General features: G+C 36.2%; 1 pseudogene; it reads left to right on the top strand.

Moving 5' to 3' along the window:
* The first annotated feature begins 237 nt into the window (after positions 1-237).
* Positions 238-22,787, top strand: LOC127813661 (cellulose synthase-like protein G3; annotated as a pseudogene).
* Positions 22,788-27,158: the final 4,371 nt, after the last annotated feature.

The following is a 27,158-nucleotide window of genomic DNA, read 5'->3' as shown; positions in this document are numbered from 1 at the left end:
TTCTATTTTTAATAAATAAATTTTGTCCCAAGTATATTATTCTTGTTTAGTTTTTCTAATATTTATTTAATTTTATGAAGGCGTATTTGTATATAATTCAGAGAAGGCCTTTAATTTTTATAATTTTTATTCACGTGTATTGTGGCATCCATCTCCACCACTCGTGTGAAATAATTCAGAGAAGGCCCATAAATATCAATCATGCAAGACCTTGGGGAGAGATCAGACCATCGCCCAGTGGCGTAGAGCAGAGATATGGAGGAGTATGCCACAGCCAAACAGCCCCTTCTTCTTCACACGCTCACGACCTCGCGCCGCACGCTTGCCAACCGTGTGTTCGCACTGGTTTACACGTGCGCAATCCTCGCCGTGCTCTGCCGCCATGCAGCGGCGGCCCTGGGCTACGCCACCTTTCTCTCCTTCGTCACCTCTGCTACCCTCTTCATCGCCGACTTGGTTCTAGCGTTCGGGTGGTTCTCCACGCAGTCCTTCCGTTTCCGCCCAGTCCACCGCCGCGTCTTCCCGGAAAACCTGGAGAAAGTGGTGAAGAGACGGGATTTTCCGGGGCTGGACATCTTCATATGCACGGCGGACCCCTACAAGGAGCCGCCAATGAGCGTGGTGAACACCGCCCTGTCGGTGATGGCTTACGATTATCCGCCGGAGAAGATTTCGGTGTATGTTTCGGACGACGGCGGCTCCCAGCTGACTCTGTTTGCGTTCATGGAGGCCGCCAGGTTTGCAAGCCATTGGATACCCTTCTGCAGGAAGAACGAGATTGTGGAGAGATGCCCAGAAGCTTTTTTCGCATCAAATTACAGTCAATCCTCGGAGACTGAACAAATTAAGGTGACAACATGTTTCTTGAATATGATAAATATAATCTTAATTTATTTCATTAAGATAAATATAATCTTACTCCCTCTCCTTATATATACCCATCTAGGGAGCATATTAATTTATTTCATTTCATTCCATTACGACATCTCTCCCCCAACACAAACTTCAAACTTAGAGTGGAAATAGAAAAAATAAGATAAGTATAATCTGACTTCCTCTCCTTCACCCCTGTAATTAAGTTCACTTTCTAAGGTGTTCTCAGATCTCAAAGCACAGGAGAGGACAGCTGCATGTCCACACATAGTTTTAAATATAGAAAAAAAAAAAAAAAAACATTCTAATTAATGGGGTTTTTTTGGGTAAAAAAGATGATAGATGTATTAAGTATATTAAGATAAATGAGTAATTAAAAATTAAGATATTATTATTTTCGAGTTTTAGTTTTCACTTTTAAGTTTTGAATTCATTTTTAATCTTATGTTTTGAGTGTCTATTTTGAAATTATTGAAAACACATTTTTTTTTTTTTTTGTAGTGTATTTCATGTTTTGAAAATTTTGTTTTTTTTAAATAATAGTAAATTAATTATTTAAACACATTTAAATTAAATAGTAAATTAATTAATTATGTTTTTTTTATATTCAATTTTTAGTAAGCAAAAGCAATCCCATCCGATACATGCCTTTATCTCACTACATAAATTCTAACTCTCGTCTCTTTTGTCTATTATTTACGATTAAATATTCTATAATTATCACTAAATTTGCAATTATTTAAAGTAACCAACAGTCCTTTTAACAACCGGCCATTCTCAAAATAGAAGGAAATATTACTAAGAGGTTGGGTTGGGACCCTAGAATTGTAAATTTGCAATTATTTAAAGTAACCAACAGTCCTTTTAACAACCGGCCATTCTCAAAATAGAAGGAAATATTACTAAGAGGTTGGGTTGGGACCCTAGAATTGTAGGGTTGTTATCATTTCAGTGCCACAACTGCTGTTGTTAGCAAGTGGCTTTGTTACTTCACATCTGTCTTTGTCTCTATGTCTTCAGTTCTGCTTCATACTTCACAACCCGACAATTAAGTATTCACAGTCCTGCCTCTCCCATTTCTATCAATAATTGAGCTCTCTCTCTCTCTCTCTCTCTCTCTCCCTCTCTCTCTCTACACACACAGTGGAAGTGCAATGTTAAGATGTACATTTTAAAGTAAAAAACGTGTGAAAATATTTGGATGTTTGAGATGGAAAGGTCAATAATGCACTTTCAAGGCAAGGTCGTAAAATATATGGAAGAATGTTTGCTTCAAACGAGAAATTTGACGATAGATAAAGATATGAGATAGCCCTAAATGGAAATAGGTAAGAAGTTAGGACTTTGTGTAGCAAATGAAGATCGAAATTTACAACTTTGATATCTCGATCGAGAAGGCCTTTGCTTGTTGTAACAAACAAAATACTAGTTCAAAAGGGTAGGCAAGAAAGGGTTTAGCTAATGTAGATAGTAAAGCGTAAATTATGTCAATCAAAAGCGATCAATGTCTGAGTGATTTGATAATTAAGATATTTTAGCAAGCCTAGGGAGAATATAAATACTTAATAGGATTCGATTCATTCTAGTATTAAAGAAAACAAATATTTTCATTATTGGATCTATGAAAATTAAGGTTTGCAATTGTTGCATAAACTGTTCGAGGAATCTAAGAGCATAATTATTTTCAAAATTATTCATAATATATATATATATATATTATCAGCAACTCTCACCCATAATGTCTATATTTTAATATTAGACTTTCTTTGTCCATTTCTTTATGCTATTTTGAGTTGTACTTTAGATGGATACATAATTGAAAGCATCAGATAAGAAATACATATAAATATATATGTCGTTGAATCTTTTAGGTGTTGAACAACATGACCAATTTATAGTATACAAAACCAAGAATAAAATTACAAAAAAAAAAAAAAAACAAAAGAACACATACACAAGGACACTAGATTTACGACTCCTTTGAAAAATCCTATATCATGGCAGGGGTTCTTCCCCTAGTCAATCCACTAGAATATGAATTAATGCAATTACAAAAGATCACTCACAAGAAACCTTATAGTATCCCTCCAAGATCTCACAAAGTACAACGTTCCCGAGCAACCCAGCACTCACAACTCTCTTTCTTGCTCTCAACCCAATGATTTACAATTAGCAAATAGGATACAACAACAGCTTCTTCGTTGTCTACTTTTACATGCTCTGATCCCATATATATAGAAAAAAATCTTGGCTTCGTTAGTTTTTAGGTTGAAAGTTAGTTACAATTAGAAGATGGTTATTTAGAGCTTCCAATCGTCGACTGGCTAACCTAACGGTTGAACGGCTTGAGGCAACAATCGACAGACTTCATACCAGTTGTCGATAGACTCAACCAATTTTAAGTCATACTCTAACAAATTCCACCTTAATTCAAAATTGTTAATTGGATTTGACTAGGGGACCTGCATCACTCACCTTGTTAAGTAGGGAGTACATTGAGCAAGGATAATGCCTGCTCAAACTTGGCCACTAGAATTAATTTGGTTAATTAGTATATCTGCTGGATTGATTTCAATTGAGATTTTCTCTACTTTGACATGCTCCTTAGCTATAATATCCCTAACAAAGTGTAACCAAACATCTATATGGTTGGTTCTATCGTGGAATGCACTATTCTTGGACAAGTGTAATGCACTTTAAGAGTCACAATACACCTTAGCTACTAGGTCTTTTATTCCCAACTCTTGAGTGATCCCCTACAAACAAATGGCCTCTTTTATGGCTTCTGTAAGAGCCATATATTTAGCCTTTGTTGTGGAAAAAGCCCCAATGTGCTGGAGATTTGATTTTCAGTTCACTAAGTTTCCTCCAAAGGTAAATGCATAACTGGTCAATGATCTCCTATTGTCAAGGTCTGTAGCATAATCTGAATCACAATATCCTTCTATGTTGTTTCCACCACATCTTTATTTGATTTGTACACCAATCCACTATTCACTGAGCCTTTCAAGTATCGTAGCAACTATTTAACAGCGTTCCAATGATCCTTGGAAGGCTTACTCATAAATCTGCTAGTTAAGCTTACTCCATAAGTTATGTCCAATCATTGCATACATAAGGCTTCCCACAATATTTGAATATGGAGCCCTTTTCATGTATGCTTCCTCATCCTTAGGTAAATCTTCTTTAACAGAACATAGCTTAAAATGATATGGTATAGTAGTAGTGTTAGGTTTGCAATTACTCTTCTCAAATAGTTTTACAACTTTCTTTAGATAACCAATTTGAGATAATCTCAATATACCTTTCTTTCTATTTCTATAAATGTCAATACCAAGTATTCTGATGTGAGTGCCTTTGTCAACTTTCCAATCTCTCCTTTGTTTTTACAAGCAATAAGCATGTCATCTACATAGATCAGTAAATATATTAATTGATTTCCTTTTAGCTGCTTGAAATACACACAATGAACAAAATTGCATCTATTATATCCTTTTCTTAACATAAATCTGTCAATCTCTTGTACCATCGTCTTGGAAATTGTTTTAAGCATATGATGATCTTTGCAGTTGGCATACTAACTTCTCTGTCCCCTTTTTCACAAAGCCAATAGGCTATTTCCTTATATATCCTTTCATCCAAGTTGCCATGTAAGAATGTTGTTTTAACATCTAATTATTCTAGCTCTAAGTCATACAGATCTACCATGGCTAAACCAATCTTATGGAAGTGTGTTTTACCACAAGTGAAAAGACTTCATGATAGTCAATTCCTTCTACCTATGAATACCCTTTGGCAACTATACTAGCTTTAAACCGTGTTGGTTCCATACTTGGTATTCTAGGTTTCCTCTTGAAAATCCACTTACAACCTATTACTTTTTGATCAATAGGTCTTTGTACTAGAATCAAAGTATTATTCTTAGTCCGTGAGTCCATCTCCTTTTGCATTGCCTTGAACCAATTTTCTTTATCCTTATAGTTATAGGCATCACTAAATGTAACTGGTTCATCTAACTCGATAGAGTCTCCAATATTTAGTGCATATGCAATAATATTAGCATAGGCATATTTTGTTGGTGGTCTTACTTCTCTTCTTACTCTATCTCTAGATAGTAAATAATTCCTTAGATCATCCTGACCACTAATGGACGTCTGAGTGTGAGGCAAATAAGATGAATCACTATTAACATCAGGTAATACACTATATGTATATCTGTGTGAGTTATCAATAGGATCCATACTATTGTCCTAAGAATTTTGTAAGTTTGAATCATCTAAGTTTCCACCTGGAGGTCCATCTCTCCACCTTAAATTTAAAATGATCAAGTTTCTTATTATGATATGCTTCCAGTAGATTAGGTCTAGTGAACATGAACTCATTAAAGACCACATCTCTACTTATGATGACCTTCTTGTCCTCAATCAGCCAAAGTTTATATCATTTAGTTCCCTTAGGATACCCTAGAAAAATGTCCTTCTTGGCTCTTGGATCTAGTTTCCCTTACTTCTTATGGACATACCATATACACCCAAAGGGTTTTAAGTGAGAAATCTTATGTAGTTTTTATGTCCATAAATGTTTTGGTGTTTTGAACTAAATGGAAGAAGATGGAGATCTATTGATTAAGTAACAAGTAGTTGCTACAGACTCAACCCAAAATTTCTTAATTAGACAACCAAAAAATTCTTAATTAGACCTGATTCATTTAGCATACACCTTACCTTTTCGAGGATGGTCCTATTCATCATTTCAGCAATACCATTTTGCTATGGGATATCACTACAAGTCCTATGTCTCTCTATACCTATTTGGTTGCAATAATTAGAAAACTCATTGCTGCAAAATTCTAGGCCATTATTAGTCCTTAAAAACTTTATCTTCTTTCGAGTTTGATATTCAAGTAAGGTCTTCCATTCCTTAAATTTTTCAAAAGCTTCACTTTTATGTTTTAAGAAATAAACCTAGACCTTTCTTGAAAAGTCATCAACAAATGAGATAAAGTATTGAACACCAGATAAGGAGTAGGGTACTTGAGGAGAGCCCCACAAATCAGAGTGTATCTATTCTAAGATACTCTTAGTCTGGTGTATTGAAGTAGTAAATTGCAGCCTGTGAGATTTCCCCATAACACAATATTCACAAAATTCTAAGGTGTTGATTCTTCTAAAATCCAAAATCCTTTGTTTGCATAGTTTTTCAAGCCCTTTTGAACTTCTATGGCCCAATCTTTTATGCCAAATTGTAGTCTCATCATTTGTTGAAGATGAGATTGTAACATCTCTAGAGATGGCTTTTCCTTGCAAGATATATAATCCTTGATTCAAGAGACCTTTTAAAACTACCATAAACCCCTTCATTACTCTTAAGATGCCATTTTCAGACTTATAAGAACTCCCATTTAAGTCCAGCATGCCTAATGAAATTAAGTTTCTCCTTAGGTCAGGTACCAACCTCACATTATCAAGAATTCTTTTAGACCCATCCCATAGCTTGAATCTAACAGAACCTATACCAATAATTCTGAAAGATCGATCATTCCCCATAAGCACCTTACCTCCCTCTAGTGGTTTGAAGTTTAATAGCCAATCTCTTCTAAGGGTCATGTGAAAAGTGCATTGTAATGCCCGGGCCTCTCCAAGACATTGTGTTTATATATGCTAGGATTTTTTTTTTTTTTATCTCTACATATACCAATCATACTAAAATCCTCAACATATCTTATAAGAATAACACTTCCAAAACAAAACTAAGAAAATGATATACTTAAACATAAGCAGAAACAAGATCAGAACCTTGAAAATCATAACATACGTAAGTTCATACATATTGTTTGCCCAACATAATATTACAATAACAGTTAAAATCATACGACAATAGTTATAAACTAAATACAAAACCATCTAATTAACTGGTCCTGGCCCTGGCATTGGGGCCCACAAAACCTCCATCATACTCATGCCTCGATTGTAACACCCCAAATTTCTCGAGCGTGTTATAACTTAGGATTTCGGGAATATAAAAATTTTTCATATCACAATAGCTGTCATACATCACATAATATCCCAAAAACCCTAATTTTCACATTCTCAGCTTAACAAACCCAATAATCGAATAGCTAAGACAGGAGTTAAAATCTCGAATGCGGAAGCTAGATCGAACCTGATATGGTTCACAACCATAATATTTTATTTATCATAAAATTATTCAAGACGTCTACAAAATATATTACATGGATATCATCAAGTGATAACTGAACATCTTAAACATATCCAAAATTACATAGGTTCGCACATAAACAAAAATATGCTAATCATGCTACAAATAGTAATTTAAGCTAATTCTTCAGCTACCTCATTTCTCTTAGAGCCGCTTGTCGAACCTGGAACGTTTGAATATTCCAGGGACATAGTCCAATTAGAAGATGAATCTTCTAGTGAGGAACTCCAAAAACAATTTATATTGATGCATGATCAGGTATAAAATGTATGAGAAGACAACGAGAACTACTCTGAAGTGCCTCGTGAACACGTCAGCCTCCTCTAACGAGAGCTTTCTCAATGGCGCACGCATAGCGCCTCTCGGGAGGTCCTTAACCATGCCACTTCGGCCCGACCTCATAGAACTCATGCAAGCACGACATCCGTTGTTCCTTAGACTCACGATTTTCCCCACGAGATCTTTCTCGATAGCGCACGCATAGCGTCTCTCGGGGGATATCCGACTTTTGCCCACGGCCAACAACAAATAGGTACAACAGTATGGCCACACGAATTTTATAAATGCAACAGTTAAAAAGCCAATAGCATATATTTTTTAGAAAAAATACATTTCATATATGCAACATGATTTCACGTAAGAGAATAACAAGAGTCTACATATAAGAACTTCACAAAACACGTCTCATGCAGTAGAAGTATCTCATAAGAGAATAAAAAATAGAATTTGGAGTATAGGAGTCTCACCTTGTTGGTTTATCTCTTCGACAGTATAATTTCACAACAAATGGCCTAGGTTTCTGTAGAAAACACACGTTTTAATAAACCTAAACTCAAATATTTTTATATAGGGTTGAAGGGCACTAAAGTAGGGACAAAACTGGAAACTTTCATGGAAAAATGAGGTCTCACGCACCATCACATGCCCTAGGAAGGTGGACCACGGGCCCTCACACGCAGCCACTTTCGGCGCGTGTACTCACGCGCTGCACAGCAGAATTCGAACAGCATTGCGTCATTTTCATATTTCGACCATATCTCCCTCGTTTTAACTCTGATTCGACTCCCATTTGAACCTAAGCGACCCTCTCTTCCCCCTCTACAGGATTATAAAAAAAATGGGACTTACCTCGCTTTTTTTCTGACTAATTTTGGCGAACTCCGGCGAAGGCTCGTAACTCCGATGAGGCTCGTTCTTCTCCGGCTTCTCCTTCAATTTCTTCCCGCCTTCTTGCCGAACTTCCTCCTTTCTCTCTAGAGAAAGCTCCTCCTCTTAGAGTGCCTCAACTCTCAAACTTACTTGGAATGATTTGAGAACAACCCATGGTGCCTTTTTATAGATTTCTTCAACCAATCACATTATGCCACTTGTCACAAATCTAAGCCATGGACTCCAAAGACTCAAAGATATATTTGAATGGCTTTTCAAATCCAAAACTATAATGGATTTAACTTTTGAAATCCAACCTAATTCCCCAACTTCTCCCAAATAACATTTTGGCCCTTATTTCAAGTCCTCAACTTTAATATTTTATCACATAAGCTCTTAATTTTATCCTTATTTCGTTTGGATAATTCTTTAATTACAATTACACTCTCAAACATCAAATTTATCGAGATACTTAAAATCTCAAAATTAATAACTCAAAATTACTCGATATGTACGATTTCCCAAAGCCTCTCACTATCATTCGGCTATTTTAGGCTACAACTTAGCTTAATTGAAAAATCATATCTGATTTAATTTCTTTCAGCATCATAAATCTCGCCTCGAGACGCTCGTCAAAAATATACCTTTATCCTCAAGTATCTAAGCTCTAGGGCACTCCCTACGATTGATTTGGTCACTTGTTTCCATTTCCAACATATTTTTCGATATTTTAAACTCACTTAAAATACGTGGCATCTTCACAAAAATATGGGGTATTATATCGATCACCCCTTTGGCTTCCGACCACAAGTCTCGCTTGGAACGTGGAATATTCCAAGGACAGATGTCCAACATTAGAAGGTGAATCTTCTAAGAAATGGTAAAAATAATCATGAATGAGTGATGCATAGACATGAACAAACATATGCCCTAGTGTAACTTCCATAGCCCACCAGCCCGACACGAAACCCTAGACAATAATCGCGAGCTGCTTACGGCGTACGCCTAACGTTGTTCCATCAATTTCCCTTAAGAAATTCCAGCTACACTATCAAGGCAACATCACATGCCAACACAAGTATTAATTTGCCAATAATATCATGCTGAATAAAATATCATGAATAACTATGCAACAATACATACATAGATATGACAAAATGCTCATATAACTTAGCCACTTTCATGACTATCATACACAACATAGACAATCATATTATATATATATAAGCTTATGGAAAAAATCACTCACCTTTAGATACAAACTCAAATTTCCTCAAAAAGCGTGCACTGCCTCAATTTTTCTTGCCAAACCTCAAAATTCGCAAAAATCACCCTATCCATTATATTTATTCAAATAATCATTAAAACCCATTTTTCATTATTTTCTTGCATTTTTCTCTATTTTCTTTTTATTTTTCTTCTCTAATATTCCAAAATAAATACCTACTCAATTATTTTCCCAAATATTTTTCCACCAAAAATCCTAAAATATTTTCCTAAGAAATTTAAAAAAAAAAATCAGAAATTACATGTCCCACACGCACCGCATGTGACCTGTGCGCATAAAGCCAACGCATGTGACCCACACTTCAGCCTTCTTCTCTAGCTCTGGCACACCGGCGTTTCTGGATTTTTGCTCCTGGATGATCTACAGCCTTAGTCGATCCCGATGGTGTACTTAGATGCTTGAAAAGTTGACTAGAGATGCCTCAATTAGAGGTTTAAAGGTTCGACCGAGGCTACTGCCTCTTTTTCCGACGAAGCCTTGAAACTTCACCAAATCAACACGAAAACCCTCAAATTTTTCAGAAACAATCCTCACCAACTCAAGAACAAAAGCCTCTTATCCCTATCCCTCGATTCATCCCAAAATGAGAGAATTTTGAGTCCCAACTCTGAAAACCCTCGGCTAAAACGTTTTAGCCAAAATCCAGCCTCAAAACACTAATGGCCATCTATTTTAGGGTCCCTAGCACCTCTTTTTGTCCTAGATCGATCCAAAACCTCAATACGGGCCCCAAAAAATCCATTTGCAAGGCCCTAAAATTTCAGCCACTTTCAGCCAAAAGTTTGGCCATTTCCGTCGATGACAAGGCCGATTGTCGGCCTATGCCTAGCCCCGAGGACCCTCATCCCACTCCCTCGAGTCTCCCATGGTCGAATTCGGTGAAGGGATGTGGGGTCGAAGCTTGGTCGGCCATGGCTGCCCAAGCTTTGCAAAAATTTCACTTTTTCCCCCCTCAAGTTTAAAAATTCCATTTCAGCACTTTCCACGAAGCCCCTAGTCTTTTCACAACTTCCATTGAGACCCTCATGTTCTAAAATTCTCATTTGACCCCCTTGAAGTTTCAGAAATAACTTCATTTCAACCTCCCTCAAAAAATATTAAAAATTATACTTTGGCTCGAAATTATACCTTGATTGCGAAACCCCTTGTTTTATCCTAAAACCACTTAAAGGTTGTTTATCAAGCCAAATTTGACTCTTTTAAGGGTTTCATTGAATTTTTGGAAGCCCTTTACGACAATTCAATTTTTCAGCCTGATCCAAAGTTATATCAAAAATTGTCTTTGATCTGATTTCTTTAAATCTCATAAATCATATCTCAATATGTTCGTTAGGGACATACCTATTTTCTTAGGTATCTAAGCTCCCGAGCATTCCCTCTAGATGATTCAATCATTTTCTCGGGTTATTCTGATACCGATTCCTTTGAAACTTCGTATTTCTTCCCATACACTTATTTCAAAAGTAACCCAAAAGTTTTGGGTATTACATTCTAGACATGGCCACGGTTCATGAACCGCCGGTTCCGGTTCATGAACCGCCGGTTCCGGTTCAAGAAATCTTTGAACCTGAACCGAACCGCCCAAGGGCGGTTTGGGACGGTTCGGTTCCGGTTCCGGTTCGTGCCGGTTCGGTCAACGGTTTGGACCGGTTCGGTCAACGGTTTGAGCCGGTTCGGTCAACGGTTCCGGTTCCGGTTCAAACCGAATTTTTTTAATTTTTTTTAAATATTGTTGTATTCAATTTTGGTCCTTGTTCCGTTGTTCGGTTCGGTTTGGTTTCGATTTTTAATTGTTAAATATAATTGTAAATATAAATATTCTCAACCATATTTTTAATAAAAAAACACTACTAAAAATTGAAGAAATATAAGTAATAATTTCATTAAAAATAATTAAAACAACTAAACAAGTATGTAATATAAGTAATTAATTTTTACAAATGTGAAAAATAAAAAATAAAAAATAGAATTAGACTTAATTTCATTAAAAAATAATTACAACAAAAATGTAATACAAGTAATTAATTTTTACAAATGTGAAAAAAAATAAAATATGGACTTGGATCCTACGCATCTTCATTGGAGTCGGAAGTCGCCGTTGTTGAACCATCATTAACCCATTCGTCAGATGATGATGAATGGATAAGTTCTTCTTGACGTCGCATGTTAGCTCTTTCCCAATCATCGAGGCAAACTTGAGCTTCCAATGATTCTGGAGCCAATCTTGATCTTCTTTCGTCCAAAATGTTGCCTCCACTACTGAATGTTTGTTCAACGGCTACAGTTGAAGCTGGAACTGCAAGAAGTTGACTTGCAATAATTGCAAGAGTTGGAAATGTCTCCTTGTGCCTTTTCCACCACTCCAAAATTTCAAAATTTAAACTTGTATCATCACCAAACTCAAAAACTGTGGTTAGATAAGTTTCGAGCTCCGAATGTGAGCTCGATCTAGGTTTTTTCCTCCTTTGATCTAAAAATTTATGACCCCATTCATTGGTTGGGAGGAAGAGGAATGCGGAGCCATGGATGGAAATGATTCTTCACTACTAGGAGCAATAACATATGCTTCATATAATTGATTGCATAAAGTTCTAACCTTAGAAATTATAATATTCACATCAATTTCTTCATTATTTTCTAATCCTAACAACGAATAATAGTTAGACAAACACTCAATTAAACCATCAAATTTACACCTAGGATCAAATACCATAGTAACAAGAAAAATTTCAGGAATAAATTGATAATAACGTAACCATTTTTCTCTCATTTCTAAAACAGCATGACAAATTTCTTCAACATTAATTCCTTCCATTAATACACCGGCCACATTCATTGCTTCTATTAAAAATTGATGTGAAGTTGGTTTATAAACACTACTAAGTGTATGAGTAGCATCATTAAAAATTCGTAAAATATTCAAAATTGAACTACAAACATTCCACATAGTTGGAAAAATAGGATATTGTGGAATATAATTTGCTGCAAAAGAACACAATAAATCTTTATATTCAAAAGATTGATTAAGTAATTTAAAAGTTGAGTTCCAACGAGTAGGGACATCTTTTGAAAAACGTTTTGGGGTTTGACCATTGGAGGTGCAAAAATGTGCCCATGCTTTTGCAGTTCGAGGGTGTACCCAAATATAAGAAATAACATTTCTAATTGGATCTAAATAAGAATTAAGTGACTTAATACCATCTTGAACACATAAATTTAAAACATGACATGCACATCTAACATGAAAAAATCTTCCACCAAAATTTGGTTGGCAAATTCTTTTCAATTCATTAATAGAAGCAGTATTAGCCGATGCATTATCAAAAGAAATTGAAAAAATTCTATTAACTAATCTATATTCTTGTAAAATTTGTTGAATTAATCTACAAATATTTTCAGCATTATGACTTTCATCAAAACATCGATACGCAAGAATTCTTTTTTGTAAAACATAATTTTCATCAACCCAATGACAAGTAATACCCATATATGAATGAGTTTGCCAATGATCACTCCAAATATCACTACAAATAGAAACATTAATATTATTGTTTTGAAAATATGTTATCAATTCAATTTTTGAGTTTTTAAACAATTTTAACAAATTCCTTTTCAAAGTATTTCTAGGAATTGATTTAAAACTAGGATTAACAAAGTTTTGACAAAATCGAGTAAAACCTAATTTTTCACCAAAACTAAAAGATAAATGATCAATTGCTACCATTTCAGCTAAACCAGACCTACAATTAGTTTCATTATAATGAAATAATTGAGGAGAGTTTGAAGAGGTAGCAAACCCGGATATTTGTGTTTGATCGCGGCTCAATCCAACCTTGAGCGGGTGCTTTGTTTGCAAATGTCGGGCGAAAGTACCATATCCACCTCCTTGCTTGAATTTGTATACTTGATTACAATAATTACAAGATACATCAAATTTACCATCTCCTTTAGGTGTTTTCTTGAAATGAATATTAAAAATATCAGAAGTAGAAATTTTTCCACCTCCCTTTTGTTGAGTTTCACTCTCTTGTGTTTGAAAATTTTGAGCTTCAAACTCAACATTTTCAACATTTCTACCTTCACTTGCCATTTTTTTGAAAAAAGTATGATAATAAAAAAATATAATAATGATAAAATAATATAGTAACAAGTAATAAATAATTAACAATATAATTGAATAAATTGATAAATAACAAAATGAGAAGATTGAAGAAATTGAAATTAAAATATTAAATGAGAGACAAAATTGAGAGAATAATAGCTTGAGACTTGAGAGAGAGAGAGAGAGTGTGTGAAAAATGAGTAGGGGAGGGAGGGGTATATATAGATAGGATTTATAAAATTTAAAAAAAAAAAAAAGTTGGGGGGGGGGTCCAACGGTCCAAATTGGACCGTTGGGGGGGGGGGTTTCCAACGGTCCAAATTGGACCGTTGGGGGAGGGGGAGGGGGGGGGTCCAACGGTCCAAATTGGACCGTTGGGGGGGGGGTTTTCCAACGGTCCAAATTGGACCGTTGGGGGAGGGGGAGGGGGGGGTGCACCGTGCACGGCCGCACGCGCACGGGGGGGGTTCGGGGGGGGGGAGGGGGGCCGGTTCCGTGGAACCGGAACCGGCGGTTCCGGTTCCGCGGAACCTTGAACCGGAACCGGACCGAATTTCGCCTGTTCGGTCCGGTTCCGGTTCGGCCGGTTCCGGGTCCGGTTCCGGCCGGTCCGGTTCCGGTTCGAACCGCCGGTCCGGTTCAATTTTCGCCATGTCTATTACATTCTATCCCTCGTAAATAAATTTTGTCCTCAAAATTTTTATTTTTGCTTAACCAATTTATCCATAATTGGCGAACAACTTGCAACTATAATCACCACAAGAAAAACAAGTTTTAGTGATGGAATTTAGTGACAAAATCTTTGTCTCTAAATTTAGCGACAGAACCCCTGTCGCTAAAAAAGAAAAAAAATAAAATTTAAAATTTAAACTTTAGCGGCGGGCAAACCCATCGCTAAAAAAAAAAAAAAAAATTTTAAATTTTAGCGATAGGCAAACCTGTCGCTAAAAAGAAAAAAAATTAATTTTAAATTTTCGCGACGATTAACCCGTTGCTAAACAAAAAATAAATTTAAATTTTAGTGACGAGCTGACTCATCGCTAAAATATATATATATATATATAAATTTTAAATTTTAGTGACGGGCCAACCCTTCGCTAAAAAGAAAAAATAAATAAATAAAATTTAAAATTAAAATTTTAGAATATTTTATATTTAAATTAAAAAAATCCATAATTTATATTTAATGTAAAATTCATACTTTAATTTCACATTTTAGCAATTAAGTTTATATTTTTGACTCAATTTAATCAAATATACTTTATCTTTTTTTTGACAACTTAATTCTTTTATTATTTTGATTACATCTATGTACTTGTATTTATCTTTAATTTTTAATTTTTTTATTATATTTATCTTTGATTACATCAAAAGTAAATGGGTTAAATTGATTAAAAAATAAAGATATAAAAATTAAATTAACTTAAAAATACAAATAAAGAAGTGTAATTAAATAAAAAAAAATTAAGTGACTTTACAAAAAATACGTAAAAGTACATAATTGAATAATATGTTGTCCTTTAGTGGATACCCATCTTTTTAATTTAAATTTATCAATTAACTCATTTAATTTAATTAAATTCAAATAATTTATTTTTTAATTAATTAATTTAATTCGATTAATTAGTTTAAAAAATTTTAAACTATGAGCTTCCCCACATAGTTTTCATAGTTAAATGTAAAATTTATAAAAATTCCAATTAACTTCAAAATAAAAACAAAATTTTTCGTTGCTAATATAATAATTTATAAACTTCTATTTAAATTAGTAATGAAATAAAATTAATAAATATTAAAAATAATATTCATTAAATAAGTTTAGAAAATTTTGGAGTGTAAATGTAATATTGGAAAGTTTGGAAGAAAATACTATAAATATATTTTATGCAAATTAATAATCAAGGAAGCTTCCAGTTCGGTTGGTTCATGCACGTTACTTCCTCCTAAGAGGTTGGGATTCGATTCAAAGGGCAGGCAGCTAAAGGATTATTGCTGGGAAATAATACCAGCGCACAACCTCGTGGCGAGCAAAAGGAGGGCTGGCGCGCGTGCAGGGGATGGCCATTTTGCGACCAGGCTAAATTCAGCGACAGAATATTCCATCGCTAATTAAAGATGGAAAGTTTAGTGACGAAAAATAACCCATCGCTAAACTATTTAGCAACGGATTTTTAACGCAGGATTTTTTGTAGTGAATAATACCAGCGCACAACCTAGTGGCAAGCAGAAGGAGGGCTGGCGCGCGTGCGGGGGCTGGCCATTTTGCGACTAGGGCTAAATTCAGGGATGGAATATTCCATCACTAAATAGAGATGGAAAGTTTAGTGACGAAAAATAACCCATCGCTAAACTATTTAGCGACGGATTTTTAACGCAAGATTTTTTGTAGTGAATAACCTTGATACCTTGGCCATACATTTATTGCTAATCTTCTTAGTAATCACCCAAATTTGCATCATTATACGAGAAATGCCTACTAGGCATGTTGTATCTTTCCCAGAATTTCTCATTGTAGCTTTTACCAATGGTCACCTTTACCAAGAATAGTTTATATCACCTTAAAATAAATACTTTATTCATAATCATCTCTTCATTTCACAAAATTTTTTATAACATTCCTTAGAAAATCACCAAAAAAATCTATTTTATTTCCATTTTCTCGAACAATTGGGGATATTTTTCCCTAATCGTATCTTCAAGCTCCCACGTAGCCTCTTCCTCGGTGTGATTTCTATACTAAATCTTCACTAACGGAATGACTTTATTCCTCAAAGCTTGGTCACGACAATCCAAGATACGTTCAGGCAACTCTGGATAAGTTAAATTATTGCTTAGCTCGATTACTTCTACTCAAATTTTCTAGGTCGAGTCCGGTATATGCCTTCGAAGTTGAGACACATGGAAAACATCGTGGATGTTGGACAGGCTTGCAGGAAGTTCTAGACGATAAGCCAATGGTCCAACTCTCCCTATTACTTGATAGAGTCCTATAAATCGAGGTCTCAATTTACCCTTTTTCTTGTTTCCAAATGCTAAGGTAACACTTTTAGGTACGCATTATCTCCAACCTCAAATTCTAACTCCCGTATCCTTTTGTCTACATAAGACTCCCCCACTCGAGCCCTCCGATGCCTAAGTCAAAAAATGGTTTGAGACAAATGTCTACTTATTTGTCTAATGCTTATGATGTAAATATGTGTATCTAGTCAGTGTCCCGATGGGGCATTTTTGTTGTATTCTAGTTCCTACATGGGTTTTAGAGAGAGAGACAAAGTGACCAAAGAGGTTGAGAAATGAATTAAGCAGAAGGTTGGGCAAAAGATCTGAATGCCTTTGAAGAGGCACATATTTATAGATGAATGAGTGAGGCCCATGGTTGAGCTAGAATGCTTTTTCAGGGAGACCCATCAAATGAGCCCGAAGGGCTTAGAGAAGTCTTCAGGGTGAGACACCCCAATGGTTGTTTCCAAGTGGCCCCGAAGAGGCTTCAGGCCACCAGATGACCTAGGCCTTGGAGACCCCAAATGGTGTCCTTGGACTTGGGACAAAATGCATATCGAGTCGATCTTGATGACCCATCAGGGGTCTGGGAGGCTGCTGTCCCGGAGACTCTCAAGGAAAGACATATTTAGGAAAGATGTTTTGAAACTTAGGAAAATTTTAAGGCACCCCACAACAATAACTCTCCACTCTTTCCTTAAGCTAAAAGGAGAAGGGAATAGTAGAATAAAGTAGGTGTAGGATGGCTCATCGGGGGAGAGTCTCCCAAGGACTCACGACGCTTAGCATGCTGAAGGCTTTGCCTATAAATAGTGGGTGGTCCTGAATGGGCCACATTTTTACCTTAAAGAGTCTGAGTCATCCAGAGCTCCCGAAGACTCCTTACTATCCCAAAGAGCCTTACTTACTCTCAGCCCCTGGAGTTTTCTACTTCTTTGGAAGACTCGCTCTTTTTCCTAAAAAAATTAACTCTTAGAGGTAAAATGGATTTCGATCTAACCCCTATTAATATTACCATCACCCCCTAGATGAGACCCTCATTTGTGAGAGGCAAACATGTGCGATCTTTTCGTATCCCTAAATTGTGGAAGCCGAGAGGTCCTAAAAAAAAGGAGTTGACTACCACTTTTAAGGGAGCAGATGTAGCAATTCATTTAAATAGCTTGTGAGTAGGGCTTAGGATTTCCTCGCAGCCGTTTAGGATGCAATTTTTTAGGGAGGAGATATTAGCTTCAGCCCAGTTGCATCCGAATGGCTGGGCAGTATTAACAGGATTTTTTATTTTATGCAAGAAGCAAACGGTGGAACCCACGACGTCCTTATTGCACAGATTTTATAGCTGTTGCACTATTCGAGTGGAGAAAGAACTCGTGTCCCTCAAGATGACTCATTTTAAAATTCAATTGTTTGGGGGCAGATCTCAAAAAATAAATGATTTTGAAACTAGGTGGATAGTGGTCACACCACCCGCTGGACACTAGGGTTCATCGTGATATTAGCGCACCAAGAGAATTAGGAGCACGAGATGTAATTGGGCAGATGTAGATTTATTGGTAAAGGATCACCAAGATGATGTCAATAAATTGGCCAAATGAGGCCTAGTTGTTTTAGCAAACTTAATAAATGATGCATGCCTTATTGAGGCGGGATGGATGGTTGTTGAAAGGCATAATGGCGCAGGTCCTTTAGAACCAGCTCAAACTCAGGCAATCGCATCCCTGCCACCATCTTTGTTTGATAATGAGAGGGAATGAGGAAAGAAATGAGAATGAGAGAAAGAGATGAGGGGGATGAAAAGATGTGGATATTACTAGGGACTCAGACGCTGCCAAAGAGGATGAAGGGATCGAAGGGGAGGCAGACCCTAAGGGTGCTCACCCAAACCCTTATCTTTTTATTCTGCATTTTGATGCTCTTCTGATATTAATATTTCATAATTTCACTAATTATTCAATTTTTGGATATGAAAATATGAGGCGGCTTCAAATGGTGACTCGAGCCAAATAGCAGGTAGTAGAGCGACAGGCACAGGATGCCTTTTAGAGGACATAACTGTCGGCCTCTCAGGCCCCTTTTTTGGAAAAAAACAGAGGGAAAGGAGACTTTACAGGCCCGAAGGAATAAAAGGGCCAAGAAAGATGGTGTGGGAACTTCCACTGACCAACTTTCATAGGATTTCCTTAATTTTTCCATGGCAGATATTTCGCCAACCCATTCTCCTACTAGTGGGGCTACTATTGAGAAAGGACAGATTCCAGATCCATCTCCACTGAGCCTAGGGGCCCAAGCGGCTATTACGGATGCCCAAGAAAAATGGGAAGCTCAAGAAAATAGTGTTGCCCAAGCAGAACTGGAGAGCCACCACAACCAAATTCAGGTTGTCAGCAATTTACATTTTCCACAGTCGATGGAACAACTAGGGAAAAGAATACTAGTTTCAGAGAATTGGGCACATCCGTCATTTTTCCCTAATCTGGGCCCCATTTTCCAGGGAATGGCATAAGCTGGCTGCCAACAAGTAGAGTGGCACGAGTTTTTGGTCATCCTGGGGTTCTTGGATACTAATACAATTTTGGAGCCAAGCAGTGCAGCGGGGTTGATGAATACCTCAATAATGCCACGAGACGAGGCGAGGTATTTAGGAGATACGTTGAGCCAACTAGATGCGGCAGAATAATATTTAACTGAGGTATGGAAGGATTTGAATTTCTTCTTTTAGCATTTTCCTTATTATTGTGACTTAACATATTTAACCTTTGGCTTGACAGGTAATGGCTATGTCAAAGCTCTAGCTAACCTAATTAAGGACAAGGCTAACAACGATTGGATGGTCCATCAAGCTCTACACTTGCAGGATAAGGTGAGGGACTTGGAGCACAAGATCAAGGAGCTCGAGAGACGAGTCTCTTTACTTGAGAGCGAGAGGAAGGAGATGAAAAGGGAGAACGCCTCCTTGAAGGGGGACATTGATCATCTGAGGAAGATTGAGGCGTCGTTGTCAGGGATAAACTCTGAATTATACATAGAACTGATTAAGGACAAGCTCGACCTAACGATCAAATGGCTTTAGCCGATAGTCTACGAACTTCATACCAGCTGTCAATAGACTCAACCAATTTTGAGCCATACTCTAAAGTTGTGACATGTCTAAATTAACAAACAAGATATTAAAGAGAAGTTAGTTTTTGTGGGCATATGTCACTTGAATTGTTTCTTATGCTTGAAAGTATACTCTCTCTCTCTCTCTCTCTCTCTCTCTCTAGAGTTTCTCTTATCAACAAATCAATAATCAAGCAAAAGGAAGTAACATTCCATTATTGGTAAGCTTGATTAGAGGATTATGAAATTTGTGATCAATTTAGTGACCATTAATTATTTTTTCATATTAATTATGTTGATATCTTTCAAATTTGAACATTATTTGTTCATATTACAGACAATATACAAAAGCATGAAGGTAAGGGTGGAGAACATAGTTGAGGGAGGAAAAGTTCCAGATGAGTTCATCACTTGCGAACAAGAACGCCAAGCGTTTAACAAATGGACTAAAGAATTTACCCTCCAAGATCATCCTACTATAATTCAAGTTTACTCTAAGTTCATTGTTATTTTTTTTTTTTTTATCAAACCAAATGCAATGATTAAAATGAATTTAGTCAATTTGGTTTTATTTTTTATACAAAAAAAAAAGTTTTCAATTTAATTTCAAACACTCGTCTTTTGATTTCTAATTGAATAAACAGTAATATGTTGTTTGATAAAAATACCTCTATATTTTACCTTACTTTACAAAAATGCCACTAATCATAAGTTGAATCATCGAATTAAGATAGATTTTTTTAAAAGAAATTCAATTTAGTTCAAATTAATTTATCATAAATGAATTGGATTCAATCTTCAAATAACTCTCCCAAAGACCAAAATAACTAATTGAATTAGAATTGGCATAGTGAATTAGATTTGGGTCATTGTATTTCAATTTTTTTTTTTTTTTTTTTTTTTGGGGGGGGGGGGGGCGCTTAAGTGGCTCATCTTGTATTTCACAATGCAGGTGTTGCTAGAGGCCATGAAAGACAAGGACATAACAGGGCAATCCATGCCAAATTTGGTGTATGTGTCCAGAGAGAAGAGCAAAATGTCTTCCCATCACTTCAAGGCTGGTGCCCTTAATGCCCTGGTATGCATACCACCTCTCTTCTTCTTCTTCTTCTTCTTCTTCTTCTTCTTCTTCTTCTTCTTCTTCTTCTTATTACTATTATTATTTTAAGAACATGATAGATTTTGTAGAGGAATATTGATATTTTGTTCTATTTGATAATATAAAATGATTGTCCTACCAAGCAAAATGCATTTTATGCCCTTGTATTGATTTTGACAATCATAGGACAACCGTTTCAAATTATGTAATGCTATAGTTTGCTTCTAATATCTTTGTCAAAAATTATGTAATACTATAGTTTGCTTCTAATATCTTTGTTAAATGCACAGCTTCGAGTGTCAACCATTATGACAAATGCACCCATAATATTGACTTTGGATTGTGATATGTACTCCAATGACCCTAAAACGCCCCATAATATGCTATGCTTCTTTTTTGACCCCGAAATCAAGCCTAATTTAGGGTACGTTCAATTCCCTCAACACTTTCATGGGATTAACACGCATGATATCTACGCCAACGAGTTTAAACGCTTGTACCAAATCAATGCTGTCGGACTCGATGGGCTAGCAGGCCCATATTATGTTGGGACAGGATGTTTTTTCTGGCGTCGGGTTTTCTTTGGAGGCCCATTGTCTTTTGTGGACCCTGAGATCCCCGAGCTTAGGCCGGACCATGTGGTGGATAGGCCCATCCAGTAATGGCATTGGCGCACCATGTAGCAAACTGCAAGTATGAAGAGCAAACCAACTGCAACTGGGGGGCTAAGGTAAGGCAATCTCCATTTTTTCATTATAGAACAAGCTTTTGTAGGGAAAAGAAAATAATGGTATTGGGCCCAAAAAAATTTTTGCAGTTGGGCTTCAGATATGGGTCCTTGTCTGAGGACTATCATACTGGTTTTTGGCTACAATGCGAGGGATGGAAGGCTGTGTTCTGTAATCCCAATAGACCTGCATTTTGGGGGGACATCCCCATCACCCTTATTGATGCGTTGAACCAGACTAAGCGATGGGCCGTTGGCCTCCTCGAGGTTGGATTCTCAAAATACTGCCCACTAACTTTTGGGGCCAGGAAAATGGGGCCAATAATGGGATTAGGCTATGCCCACTATGCTTTCTGGCCTTTATCGTCAATACCAACCACCATATATGCATTCGTCCCACAACTCACTCTCCTCAATGGCGTCTCCATCTTCCCAGAGGTATGGTATACATTGGTTACCTTACTTATACTTGTACTGCATTAATATTGCATTGCATTGCAGATCTGGGATAAGTGGTTCCTCGTGTACGTTTTTCTATTTGTGGGGGCTTATGGGCAGGATTGTTTAGACTTCGTGGTGGCTGGAGGGAGCTTTCAACGATGGTGGAGTGATCAGAGGATGTGGATGGTGAGGGGGGTGACATCCTTCTTGTTTGGGTCGGCCGAGTTTGGCTTCAAGCGGCTGGGCATAGCCACACATGGGTTCAGCCTGACAAGCAAAGTGGTGGATAATGAACAAGGCAAGAGGTACGATCAAGGAACCTTCGAGTTTGGAGTCCATTCACCCATGTTCGTGTCGCTGGCAATGGCTGCAATCATCAACCTGGCGGCATTCTTCCTAGGGTTCATTGAAATCGCTCTCAAAGGTGGGTCAGGACACATGGAGCCATTGTTCGTTCAAATGTTCATTGCTGGCTTTGTGGTTGTCAATGCTTGGCCAGTGTATGAAGCCATGGTGTTGAGGACTGACAAAGGGAGGATACCCACCAAAACTACTCTCATTTCCACGTTTCAGGCTTGGACTTTATGCATAGCCGCTTCTCTCATACTTGGACAACAATTTAAATGATTAGTAATATTCGACGAAGCCTAAAGCTTGTTATATTGTTTAGTTATATTTATTTATCCTCTTCGTGGTTGTAACTGCAGTTTGAACAATTTGAATAAGTAGGTTCTGTTGGCATTGTGGTTTCATGGATGCATGTCTTTGAGATATGATAATATAACATACAAATGCCAAAGGAGCATTGAATTGTAAGCTATATATGCCAGAGCAGGGCCAAAGAAATAAGGCAAAAAGAGGAGTAAATAATATTTGAAAATTAAATACGAATATTCTGAATAATGTTGTATAAAAGGAAGCCATTTTATTTTTACATATATAAGCCCATTTCAGAGCTTGTGACGAATGTTTTATCATTCTATAAATTTAAAATTGCAAAATGCAACATAATGAACATTGCAAAATGAGAGTTGTTCTGTTTGGTTAAAATTTTAAATATGCAATATGATTGTGTTTATTAATGATTTTCAATGTTCATTGTGTTGATCTCGGTAAAAAATTAACATTTCAACCCGATTCATGAGCACCCATCCAGTAGTTCTTTCTGCTTACAGAACTATCTCTTTGAATTTTGTCGCGGACACAATTCTGAAAATTTTCTAATGATTATGTTTAAGGGGAAACTGTAGATATCAACAAAACCCCAATCCCCCCACAACCAACATGAGAATCATAACTAAACATGACTTGTATGATGCATTGTGCCTTCCTAAGTAGAAGGTGCGAATCAAAGTGGAAGAAGATAACAGTACTGACATAAACTGCTAGCAAAAAGCAACACAGTATCTAACTTGCATCCATCTTTATGATAAAACATAAGACCTTCTAAATCCCCCACAAAATGGAATTAAAGCTTGATATGTTGTTTGTCCGACCTTCTAATTGAACCTTTGCATCTCTAGTTGAAAAACATTCTGCCCTGCAGTATGCTTGCAACAACAACCAAAAGGGATGGCTATGAACAAATGCAACACTTCCCCAACCCTCATAAGACAAGGAGACTTGAGGAACTTGGGAAGGCCTTTAACAGTCATTTCCACAATAGCTTTCTCTATTAGCATGTGGATTAGTCTAGTATTTCCTTGATCACTCACCTCCAGCAACTAATAGAAGGTTGAATGACCTACATATCCTTGGGGTTTAGTTTAGTAGTTGATAGATTGCACTAGTAATGTGTGAGGTGATATGTAACCAGGTTAATGTGATTGTGTATCCCAAGTGTGTCCCACGATACAATAACCAGAGTTTCTAAGGTGTGAATGACCAGTTATCTGAAGTCAATGAGGATAGGAAAGGTATTTAAGTTTTTCTATTTTCTGTTTGATTTCGTTTAGTGGATATAGGCATTGAGGTCAAACCACGTTAAATGCTCTATGCCCTTTTTTTTTTTTTTCCTTCATTTCTGTGTGTGGTTTGTGCAACCCGATCTAACACCATCACACCCGTTTCCATTCCTTTCCACTGCTAGATTTTTCCCAAACAAAGCCCAACTAATTGAGTAAATACATCAAACATGTAAAATGCATGATTATGCATCCGAATTGAGAATAGATAATTAGAAAAAAAAAATGATGATTTTTACCTTTTCATACTTCTAGGTAAGAGCGAGACCTCATAAACAAATTTTTTAATTCAAATAGCTTCCTTAGCAGCAGCACATGTTGTCACATATTCGGCTTTAATGATTGAATTTGTTGTGATTTCTTGCGTAAAATTTTTTCAACTCACAACACCACCATTCAAGAGAAACACAACTAGATCTTGATTTACAATCATCAACATCTGACTGAAAATTCGAATTTGTGTATCCATTTATATGGATATCACAATCTCTATATACTATATGTATATCTTTAATTCTTCTCAAATACTTCAGAATATGTTTCACCGCAATCTTGTAACTCTTACCAAGATTTGATTGATATTGATTGACAACCCTGACAGTGTATGCTATTGGGATTTTTAGCAAGAAATCATAATTAATCTTGAAGATTTTCTAATAAGTTTATTTCCTATTCTTACTTGGTTTCCTGTTAGTTTGTAATTCTATTTATTAATCAATTTTCACTTCTTGTTAGGCAAGGAAACCTTAGCCTTAGTAAACAAGGAAAACAATTTATAAATAGAATGTTTGGTTTATTATTCAAAGTGTGTAAATTACTTGTGAGAGACCAGTGAGAACTAAGAATTGGGTATAATTGGGATTTGAGATTAGAAAAAGAATATTGAGTTTTGTAGTTGTAAACTTTACTACATAATGATATCTTCCTCTATCCTCCTGAAAGCCGTGATTTTTCCCTTTTAGCGTTTTCCACATAAAAAAATTTGTGTTTGAGTATGATTTGATCTTTTGTTTTTCATCTTATTTTTCAACAAGTGGTATCAAAGTTTTGGTTATCAATCGCCTAATACACAAAAGATATGTCAAGTATGATGAAGTTTGATTTTGAAAAGTTCAATGGGAAGATCAATTTTGGCTTGTAGTAAATACAAATCAATGATATCTTGATCCAATATGGGTTGCACAAGGTGTTGAAGGGCAAAACGAACTCCTGAAGGCTCTAAAAAATTTGGTAAAGTGATATGTTTGAAGTGCAAACAATCCAATCATGTGAAAAGGAATTGTCACACTAATGGAGCAAGTCTAGCAAAGGGCTCCAAAAATTGTGACGGTAGAAGTTCATCTCTCAATTTTATAGGAGATGAAGATGTCCTATAAAAAGATGGATACATCCTCATGGCATACCGCTAGAGTTGCCATGAAAAAGGATGTGATACTTTTAATGGGTCCACAAGTTTGCACAAGGTCATTGGCTTGGCGGTGATGCAAGGTGTGTGATAGAAAAGGATGTCGATAGTTGAAGAGCTCCCAAGAAAGTTAAGCATGGGGGTTGCACCGTAGTTTTTTAATAAGGTACTTTTCGACATTGTGCCATGAAAATCTTAAAGTGGTATGTGGCTAAGTGGTTGTACCTTTTATGATGGGGTACAATGATCTTGGTGATAGAAGTCATGGTGATTATTGGTAATAGATAGTCATGGTTGTCGTTGGAGATTAGACAAATATTTTTAGGAATTCTCATTGAATTGGTGGTTTGTTGGGATTTTCAACAAGAAATCCAAATTAATCTTGAAGATTTCCTAATAAGTTCCTTTCTTGTTCTTACTTGGTTTCCTATTTAGTTTGTAATTTTATTTATTAGTCAGTTTTCACTTCTTGTTAGCCAAGGAAACCTTAGCCTTAGTGAACAAGGAAAACAATTTATAAATAGGACACTTGCTTGTTATTCAAGGTGTACAAATTACTTGTGAGAGACCAGTGAGAACTAGGAAATAGGTGTAATTGGGATTTGAATTTAGAGAGAAAATATTGAACTTTATAGTTGTAAAATTTACTATATAGTAATATTTTTCCTCTGTTGTCCTGACGGCCATGGTTTTTCCCTTTTAGGGTTTTTCACGTAAAAATCTCTTGTGTTTAAATGTGATTGGATCTTTTGTTTTTCATCTTATTTTTCAACATATGCAATATTTGATCTTGTACATATCATCGTATACATAAGGCTCCCAACCACCGAAGCATAAGGTACCTTACTCATACGATCTCTCTCTTCAAGAGTGTTTAAGGACATTCTTTTAGAGATATGAATTCTAGTTCGGACAGGCAACTCACCTTTTTTGGAATTTTGCATGTTAAACCTCTTTAGCATTTTCTTTATGTACAAGCTCTAGGAAAGATCTATTAACTTCTTAGTTCTATCTCTATAAAGTTTAATCGCCAAAATATAGGTAGCATCTCCCAGATCCTTCATAGAGAACACTCTGGAAAATCAGACTTTAGTAGACATCATCATGTCTACACTATTACCGATGATAAGAATATCCACATATAAGACTAGGAACACAACATTGCTCCCACTAGCCTTCTTATATACACAAGGTTCATTTGAATTTCTCGTGTAACCAAATTCTTTGATCTCATGATCAAAACGAATATTGTAGCTCCTTCAGACCATAAATTAATCTTTTCAACAAACATACCTGACGTGGATCAACAAACTCAAAACCACTCGGTTGTTCCATATAGATTTCTTCATCAAGAAACCCATTAAGAAACATCGTCTTGACATCTATCTATCAGATCTCATAGTCATGTTGATTGACTTAAACATCGTAATTGGTGAAAATGTCTCGTCAGAGTTAATTCCTTGACGTTAACAATATCATTTAGCTACCATCCGAAATTTTTAAGTGGAAACATGTCCATTAGCAACCATCTTTTGCTTGAAGATCCATTTACACCTAATTGAAACAATTCACTCAAACAGATCTACCAAGACCCAGACCTAGTTTGCAAAGTAGTTAAAATCGAGATTTTAAATGATATCGTAAGAGATTTCATAAAATTGAATCGTAAGATTTTATAGATAATTAAAAATACCCTTTAATTTATGTAAATATATGTTTATAATGACGTAATCCTTATTATAAATGAAATACATGTACCTATTTCAAAATTACTTTATCTATCAATTTCAAA

Source organism: Diospyros lotus, chromosome 11, assembly GCF_014633365.1.
Source record: "Diospyros lotus cultivar Yz01 chromosome 11, ASM1463336v1, whole genome shotgun sequence".
NCBI classification, from domain to species: Eukaryota; Viridiplantae; Streptophyta; class Magnoliopsida; order Ericales; family Ebenaceae; genus Diospyros; species Diospyros lotus.
Note: the sequence above shows the minus strand (reverse complement) of the source record. Positions and strands in the feature narration are given on the sequence as shown.